The sequence below is a fragment of the Triticum dicoccoides genome, chromosome 5B (assembly GCF_002162155.2).
Source record: "Triticum dicoccoides isolate Atlit2015 ecotype Zavitan chromosome 5B, WEW_v2.0, whole genome shotgun sequence".
Classification (NCBI taxonomy): domain Eukaryota; kingdom Viridiplantae; phylum Streptophyta; class Magnoliopsida; order Poales; family Poaceae; genus Triticum; species Triticum dicoccoides.
In genome coordinates, this window is record NC_041389.1 from 604,536,319 (window position 1) to 604,546,248 (window position 9,930).

Sequence of the window (9,930 nt, forward strand, 5' to 3'; positions counted from 1 at the left end):
AGGTGACGGCAACGGCGTCGGGACAGTGACGGTGCGGGGTGGCGCGGGGCGACGGCGTCGGGGCGGCGCGGGATGGTGACGGCGCGTGGCACTGGTGGCGACGGGGGAGGCGACGGCGCAGTCTGGCAGCCTGGCGGTGTCGAGGTGGTCGCGGCGCCGTCGGGGGAGAGGAGAGATCGATGTGAATGAAAATTGCTAAGTGTTGTTTATATAGGCACACCTTTGGTCCCGGTTCGTGGCACCAACCGGGACCAATGCCCCCCTTTAGTCCCGGTTGGTGCCACCGACCGGGACCAAATGTCAATTTCCAGCTGCCCAAAGGGCGGGAAAAGGAGACCTTTGGTCCCGGTTGGTGCCACCAACCGGGACTAAAGGGTGGCATTGGTACCGGTTCGTGGCACCAACCGGGACTAATGCCTCCCTTTAGTCCTGGTTGGTGCCACCAACCAGGACCAAAGGCCTTGTGTTGTCCGCGTCAAAAGTTTAGTCCCACCTCGCTAGTTGAGAGAGCTCGAGAGTGGTTTATAAGCGATGCTGCGCCCACCCTCTCGAGCTCCTCTCAACTGCAGGCTTCCAAGCCTAATCTATCACTGTGTGCCCATGGGCCTACTGGGCCTGCTACGGGCCTGAATCCTGACCCATGATTGGGTTTCTAGTCGTATTCAGGCCGTGGTGGCCCAACAAGTGGCACTTTTTTATTTTGCTTTATTTATTTTATTTTGTTTCTACTTATTGTTGCTATTTTTATTTATTTTATTAAAGTTTATTTATTTTACTTTATTAAAGTTTATTTTGTTTCTACTTATTTATTAAAGTTTATTTTGTTTCTACTTATTTATTTTATTTTGTTTCTACTTATTTATGTTATTTTGTTTCTACTTATTTATTTTATTTTATTTTTTGTTTTTTTATTTACTTTATGAAAATTATTTTTTCTTTTAATGTTTTGAACAGAAAATACTTTGATAATTTTAGTTGCATAAATTTTATATAATTTTAGATTCAATAATACTAGAGGTTCATAAAAGCTTTTTAGTTGATCCCTGAAATTTAAAAGCATTTCAAATGAACTCTGAAAAGGTTGAAAGTTGGCATGATATCATCATTTCACCCACATAGCATGTGCTAAAAAGTTGAGAGGGTTACGACAAAAACTGGATGCACTTCGTGTACAAAACAGACAATCTCTTTGGAAGTATCAGGGTTTCGGACGAAAACACATCTATTACAAAGGGATTTCATTTGTTCAAATGTAATTGCAGTGATATTCTACATCAAAGGCATCATCATAATAGTTGTTGATAGAAAGTCTTCACTTTTTCTTCGCTTGTGTTCTTTGTTTATTGTGCCGTAACCATGGATAATCTTCATCGTTTAACATGGTGCTTGGGTCAGCCTTGACTTTGAAGGGAGGAATTTCATGTAACTTTTCATAATCTCCAGACACGTCTGTCTTGCCCTCCAATCCCACGTTGTCTCTTTTTCCTGAAAGAACTATGTGGCATTTTGGCTCATAGTATGATGTATCCGCTTCCTTATCTTTTCTTTTTCTCGGTTTGGTAGACATGTCCTTCAGATAGAAAACCCGTGCCACATCATTGGCTAGGACGAATGGCTCGTCTATGTACCCCAGATTGTTCAGATCCACTTTTGTCATTCCGTACTGTCGGTCTACTTGTACCCTGCCTCCTAACAGATTGACCCATTTGCACTTAAACAAAGGGACATTAATATCATATCCACAGTCAAGTTCTCGTATGTCCACTATGTAACCATAATATGTGTCCTTTCCCCTCTTGGTTGCTGCATCAAAGCGGACACCACTATTTTGGTTGGTTCTCTTTTGATATTGGGCGATCGTGTAAAATGTATTCCCATTTATCTCGTACACTTTGTAAGTCATTACAGTCGAAGATGGTTCCCTCGCCAACGAGTACAGGTCATCAGAAACAGTGTTGTCACACCTAAGACGTGTTTGGAACCAACTGCCAAAACTCCTGATGTGTTCACATGTAATCCAGTCGTCACACTGGTCCGGGTGTTTGGAGCATAGAATGTTCTTGTGTTCATCGACATACGGGGTCACCAAGGTAGAATTTTGTAGAACCGTGTAGTGTGCTTGAGACCAAGAATGCCCGTCCCTACATATTATTGAGTCCCCTCCTAGCGTGCCTTTTCCACCCAGTCTCCCCTCATACCGCGATTGAGGGAGACCTATCTTCTTAAGGTCAGGAATGAAGTCAACACAAAACCCAATGACATCCTCTGTTTGATGGCCCATGGAGATGCTTCCTTCTGGCCTAGCGCGGTTACGGACATATTTCTTTAGGACTCCCATGAACCTCTCAAAGGGGAACATATTGTGTAGAAATACAGGGCCCAGAACGACAATCTCGTCGACTAGATGAACTAGGACATGCGTCATGATATTGAAGAAGGATGGTGAGAACACCAGCTTGAAACTGACAAGACATTGCACCACATCACTCCTTAACCTTGGTAGGATTTCTGGGTCAATCACTTTCTGAGAGATTGCATTGAGGAATGAACATAGCTTCACAATGGCTAATTGAACGTTTTCCGGTAGAAGCCCCCTCAATGCAACCGGAAGAAGTTGCGTCATAATCACATGGCAGTCATGAGACTTTAGGTTCTGGAACTTTTTCTCTGCCATATTTAGTATTCCCTTTATATTTGACGACTAGCCAGACGGGACCTTCATACTGAGCAGGCATTCAAAGAAGATTTCCTTCTCTTCTTTGGTAAGAGCATAGCTGGCAAGACCTTCATACTGCTTTGGAGGCATGCCGTCTTTTTGTGCAAACGTTTCAGGTCCTCTCGTGCCTCCAGTGTATCTTTTGTCTTCCCATACACGCCCAAGAAGCTTAGCAGGTTCACGCAAAGGTTCTTCGTCACGTGCATCATGTCGATTGAAGAGTGGACCTCTAGGTCTTTCCAGTAGGGTAGGTCCCAAAATATAGATTTCTTCTTCCACGTGGGTGCGTGACCCTCAGTGTCATTCGGAACAGATAATCTGTCGGGACCCTTTCCGAAGATTACTTTTAAATCATTGACCATAGCAAGTACGTGATCACCGGTACGCATGGCGGGCTTCTTCTGGTGATCTGCCTCGCCTTTGAAGTGCTTGCCTTTCTTTCGACATTGATGGTTGGTCGGAAGGAATCGATGATGCCCCAGGTACACATTCTTCCTGCATTTGTCCAGGTATATACTTTCGGTGTCATCTAAACAGTGCGTGCATGCGTGGTATCCCTTGTTTGTTTGTCATGAAGGCTTAATGAGAGCAGGCCAATCATTGATGGTGACAAACGGCAACACATGCATGTCAAATTCCTCATGTTTGTGCTCATCCCACGCACGTACACCGTTTCCAATCCACAGTTGTAAAAGTTCTTCAACTAATGGCCTTAGGTACACATCAATGTCGTTGCCTGGTTGCTTAGGGCCTTGGATGAGAACTGGCATCATAATGAACTTCCGCTTAATGCACAACCAAGGAGGAAGGTTATAGATACATAGAGTCACAGGCCAGGTGCTGTGATTGTTGCTCTGCTCCCCGAAAGGATTAATGCCATACATGCTTAAACCAAACCATACGTTCCTTGCATCACCTGCAAACTCCTCCCAGTACTTTCTCTCAATTTTTCTCCACTGCGACCCGTCAGCGGGTGCTCTCAACTTCCCGTCTTTCTTATGGTCCTCTCTGTGCTATCGGATCAACTTGGCATGCTCTTTGTTTCTGAACAGGCATTTCAACTATGGTATTATAGGAGCATACCACATCACCTTGGCAGGAACCCTCTTCCTGGGGCGCTCGCCGTCAACATCACCAGGTCATCTCGTCTGATCTTATACCGCAATGCACCGCATACCGGGCATGCGTTCAAATCCTCGTACACACCATGGTACGTCATTAGGGCATGCATGTATCTTTTGCACCTCCAATCCTAGAGGGCATACAACCTTCTTTGCTGCATACGTACTGTCGGGCAATTCGTTATCCTTTGGAAGCTTATTCTTCAATATTTTCTGTAGCTTCTCAAATCCTTTGTCAGGCACACCATTCTCTGCCTTCCACTGCAACAATTCCAGTACGGTACCGAGCTTTGCGTTGCCATCTTCGTAATTGGGGTACAAACTTTTTTGTGATCCTCTAACATGCGATCGAACTTGAGCTTCTCCTTTTGACTTTTGCACTGTCTCCTTGCATCAACAATGACCCTGTGGAGATCATCATCGGGCGCATTGTTTGGTTACTCTTGATATTCAACAACTTGCCCCGTTGTAGCATCACCGTATTCAGGGGGCACATAGTTGTCATCATCCTCTTCTTCTTTGTTGTATTACATCATAACCCCTATTTCTCCGTGCTTAGTCCAAACATTATAGTGTGGCATGAAACCCTTATAAAGCAGGTGGGTGTGAATGGTTTTCGAGTCAGAGTAAGACTTCGTATTCCCACATATAGGGCATGGACAACACATAAAACCATTATGCTTGTTTGCCTTAGCCACTTCAAGAAAATTATGCACGCCCTTAATGTACTCGGAGGTGTGTCTGTCACCGTACATCCATTGCTGGTTCATCTGCGTGCATTATATATAACTAAGTGTGTCAAAAACCATTACAGAACCTCATGAATAGATAATTAAGCGACCAAATTAATAGAAGTTCATCATCACATTAAAACCAAAGTACATACATAGTTCTCATTGAACAACATATCTCTCTCCAGAGCATCTAATTAATTAAACCATACATTGAAACTATGTAAAACATTTCAATGTGAAAACAAATGTGATCATAATCGCAACCAAGGTAACAATTGATCCAACGGCATAATGATACCAAGCCTCGGTATGAATGGCATATTTTCTAATCTTTCTAATCTTCAAGCGCATTGCATCCCTCTTGATCTTGTGATCAACGACGACATCCGCAACATGCAACTCCAATATCATCTTCTCCTCCTCAATTATTTTTATTTTTTCCTTCAAAAATTGTTTTCTTCTTCAACTAAATTTAACCTCTCGACAATAGGGTCGGTTGGAATTTCCGGTTCACATACCTCTTAGATAAATAAAATCTATGTCATATTGGTCGGCATAATTGTCATAAACAATAAATGAACCAAATAGTTATAACGATAATATATACCACATCCGAATCATAGACAGGAGGGCCGACGGGGGCAGATACCAAAACCATCACACTAAATAATAAGAAGCAATAATAAAAGTAATAAAATTATACAAGTATCTATCTAAACATACAAGTAAGAATTTTTTCCCTTTCAGAAAGAAGATAAGAACAAGAGGCTCGCCACGGTGGTGCCAGCGACGAGATCGGCGCGGGCGATCGATGGCGGTGAAGACGGGGACGGGACGGGACGGACCGCCAAACCTAGACAAATATTGAGGAAAATGGAGCTTGGAGGTCAAGATTGGAGAGGAGAAATCTTAAGTAGTGTGGCTCGGGCATTCCATCGAACACCTCGTGTGCATAGGAGGTGAGCTAGAGCACCATAAAGCCCTCCCCTCGTTGGCCAGAAAAAACAGAGCAGTGTGCTCTGCTCGTCGGTGAGGGGGTATATATAGGCACATCATTGGTCCCGGTTAATGGCTTGAACCGGTACTAAAGACCACCCTTTGGTCCCGGTTGAAGCCACCAACAGGGACCAATGGTGGTGGGCCAGGAGCGAGGCCCATTGGTCCCGGTTTGTCCCACCAACCGGGACCAAAGGGGCCAGACGAACTTGGACCAATGCCCCCACGAGGCCCGGCAGGCCCCCTGGCCTCACGAACCGGGACCAATGCCCCCATGGGTCCCGGTTCGTGACTGAACCGGGACTAATGGGCTTATGTGGCCCGAACGAAAGCCCTGTTTTCTACTAGTGTACTTAAGGCGTTACTCCGTTCTTTATGAACTTAATACTCTAGGTGCATGCTGGATAGCGGTCGATGTGTGGGGTAATAGTAGTAGATGCAGGCAGGAGTCGGTCTCCTTGACACGGACGTGATGCCTATATTCATAATCATTGCCTTGGATATCTTCATCACTTTGCACCTTTTTATCAATTGCTCGACAGTAATTTGTTCACCAACCGTATTATTTTCCTTCAAGAGAGAAGCCTCTAGTGAAACCTATGGCCCTCCGGGTCTATTTTCCATCATATATTTTCAGATCTATAAACCAAAAAACCCAAAAATACCTTGCTGCAATGTATTTACTTTTATTTTGTTTTATGTTTTAGTAATCTTTTATATCTATCTCTATCAAATCTCAGCTTTGCAAGTAACCGTGAAGGGATTGACAACCCCTTTATCGCGTTGAGTGCAAGTGTTTGACTGTTTGTGCAGGTGAATAGATTGGAGACTTGCTTGTATCTCCTACTTGATTGATACCTTGGTTCTTAACTGAGGGAAATACTTCTTGCTACTTTGCTGCATCACCCTTTCCTCTTCAAGGGAAAAACCAACACAAGCTCAAGAAGTAGCACATGACTTCTCCCACGGCCTCAAGAACAAGGACAACTACTCACAAATAATATTCATGCTCAAGATCAGAGGGATATTAAATAGCATAATGGATCTAAACAAATAATCTTCCACCAAATAAACCATCTAACATCAACTACAAGATGTAATCAACACTACTAGTCACCCACAAGTACCAATCTGAGGTTTTGATACAAAGTTTGAACACAAGAGATGACCTAGGGTTTGAGATGAGATGGTGTTGTTTAAGATGTTGATGAAGATTGGCCTCCCAAAGATGAGAGGGTTGTTGGTGATATGATGGCTTTGATTCCCCCCTCCAGGAGGGAATTTCCCCCGACGGAATCGCTCCACCGGAGGGTAAAAGTGCTCCTGCCCTAGTTCTGCCTCGATACGGCTGTATTCCGTCCCAAAAGTCCTCTCCTGGTTTTTTCTAGGTTAAAAGACCTTATGTACCAGAAGATGGGCACCAGAGGTGGGCCCACTACCCACCAGGGTGCGCCTGGAGGGGGTGGCGCGCCCTGGTGCCTAGTGGGCACCTGGGTGGCCCCCTCTGCTATTTCTTCTCTTCAATATTTATTATATATTCCAAAATAATTCTCCGTGAAATTTCAGCTCATTTGGAGATGTGCAGAATATGTATCTTTGACATAGCTTTTTCAGGTCCGGAATTCCAGTTGTCAATATTCTCCCTCTCTGTGTAAACCTTGCATATTATGAGAGAGAAGTCATTAGAATTACTCCAAAAAGTGTTAAATGCATAAGAACACTATCTCATCTCAAACATGATGCAAAATGGACGTACCATTACCCTTCATGGGTTGAAGTCTCCATCAACGTGGATGTACGATAGCACCACCTACCAAACCATGCCAAAAATTATCCGTCTCTCCATTGCGTTTGCACACTCTAATCTCATCCCTTTACATTCTTGCAAATTGCATGCTTTACTCTTTCCACTTCCTATACTCTTGTCATGCTTGCTGGAGATGTATTGTGTGCCCTTTAACATGTGCTAGACTCAACCTTAACTTGAAGAAACTAAAAACTGTGATTTTTACTTGTTAAGGGTCTACCCCCCCCCCTCTAGACCCCTCTTCTCGATCCTTTCAGGAGTGCCTGCCAATGCCCACTGGCTTCATAGAGCACATGACCACCGTCCAACCAGAGGTCGTGCTGATGATGAACATCGACTGCGCCTGGAAAATCACATTCCGATCCATCAACGAAGGGCTCGCCCTTGATAAAGGGTGCCCCTCTTCGTCATAGATCATCACCTGAAGATCGGGCACCTCGTGACCTTCAAGGTGGTGACGGGCAGCATCTTCAAGGTGATCGTCTTCGACAACAATGACATAGAGGTGATGGCCAAGTGCAAGCCGCACGAGGAGGCGTTTGCACTGGACCGAAAGGGCGTTATCTTTGATGTTGCGTGTTAGTTTACTTTTGCGTTCAATTGTTAATCTATTGCATTTAAGACTGTCATGTATGACTATGGTTTAACCACGTATGACTATGATGCACCTATGGTAATATTCTCCATACAAGACTATGTGTGTGTTGACAACTCACCACTCGAACAAGAGGTTACGAGACCACATGTCTTGTATGTTACCAAACAACAACACTTTGTATCTACGTAGAACATGCCTGCAACCAAACACCATTTTAGGCGTTTCTGCTCATCCCGCTGCTAAGAGATGGAGAGATGGCGAGGGCGCAGGTGGCTGGGCTATTTGGGAAGAAGAGGAGAAGGCAACTCCGGTGGTGCTAGGTCCGTCCGCCGGAGGCAAGAAGGGTAGCGGCGGCCGTGTGAATCGGGAACATGGCGACGACGATGTGGCTCAGGAACATGGCGGCGGTGTGGACAGGACCCCAAACCCTATCGAGCGACAACATTATGTGTTGTGCGGGGAAAGGGAGGCCCATTTTGAGGTTTCTGTACATAGGGGCTAGCCCCATTAATTGAAATATTCATGATAAATTGTCCCAACAGATTAATGGTGAAGATATGGCCTAATCTTAGCGGTCACCCCCGAGTAGCAATTAATTGGCCGATAAATCGCTGAGTCAGCCGATTTTTGAACATCGGTTCTATATGGATGGAGGTCTATACTCTCGCAAAGCCCCCTAATTTGCCTTTGTTTTGTGGAGAAACTGACGCAGACGGCGTTGGTTGTCTTGCAGCATCCAGACACGTTGGCGCGGACGTTTGCGGTCGTTTCAAGGGTCCGCTTTAAAGACACCCTCATACTCTAGAAACTCGTATGCTCTGGCATGGAAGAAGCATCATCTCCCTAACCTTTCACCAAATCGACATTTCCTAGCATATTAAGACATAGAACAACAATCATGACAACATGCTCCACAACTCCGTGGAACTAGAACTTGCCCACCAAAACAGAACCTATTCGGCATGATCAATACTACTCCCTCGGTAAAGAAATGTAAGAGCGTTTAGATCAACGCTCTTATATTTCTTTACAGGGGAGTACATAACTTTCATTCGTTCGTTTATTCCACAGCAAATTCAGTCCGACACACACACAATGAGACAAGGTGATGGAACTAGAACTTGGTAGGCATATTGGCGCAGACCCTCTCGACCGAGGGGCTGGCCATGAGGTCCTCCCACCAGGCCTTCACCCTGGGGTACTCGTCGAAGAGGGCCGCGTACGGGGTGGCCATGAAGTAGAAGGTGAAGGGGGAAGTGGTTGAGGTCCGCGAAGCTGAAGGAGTCCCCGGCCAGGTACCTGCTCCTGGACAGGCGCTCCTCGTACGTCCCCAGCACACCCCGCAGCCTCTTCAGGCTCTCGTCGACGACCTTCTGGTCCGTCTTGGCGCCGCGCATGACGGGGAAGATGATGCACTCGAACACCACCGGCGAGATGGCCGGGTGGTACTGCTGGGCCTCCACCTCCATCCACACGTCCACCATCGCCGCCTCCTCGGCGCCGCCGTTCTCTCCCAGCAGGTCCGGCGAGCCCGGCGCCCTGTACTTGCGGAGGATGTACCTCGCGATCGCGCGGGACTCTGGTGGCACACAATCGATCGAGCAGGTGAGACAGGATGATGGAATTCATGGAATGATGATGTGGATGGGCTAAGGAAGAGACTCACCGAACAGGACGAGGTCGCCGTCTTGGAACGCGGGGATCTTCCCGAATGGCTGCAAGGAACCCGACCACGATCATCATCGGCGGCAATGAGAAGTACTGCATGAAATAAAGAGATGACCGGCCGAGAGAGAAGCTGGCCACGTACGTCTCGCTGGGCGTGCTCGGGGGTGTTGTGCTCGCCGGCGAGGAAGTCGACGGGCACCAGCTCGTACTCGGCGCCCACCTCCTCCAGGCAGAGCAGCACCCGCGCCACGTTCGTCGACGTGCCCGAACACCTTCACCGGCGAACACAT

General features: G+C 46.2%; 1 pseudogene; it reads right to left on the reverse strand.

The window, feature by feature from the left end:
* Positions 1–8,920: 8,920 nt before the first annotated feature.
* On the reverse strand, positions 8,921–9,930 carry LOC119310247 (annotated as a pseudogene).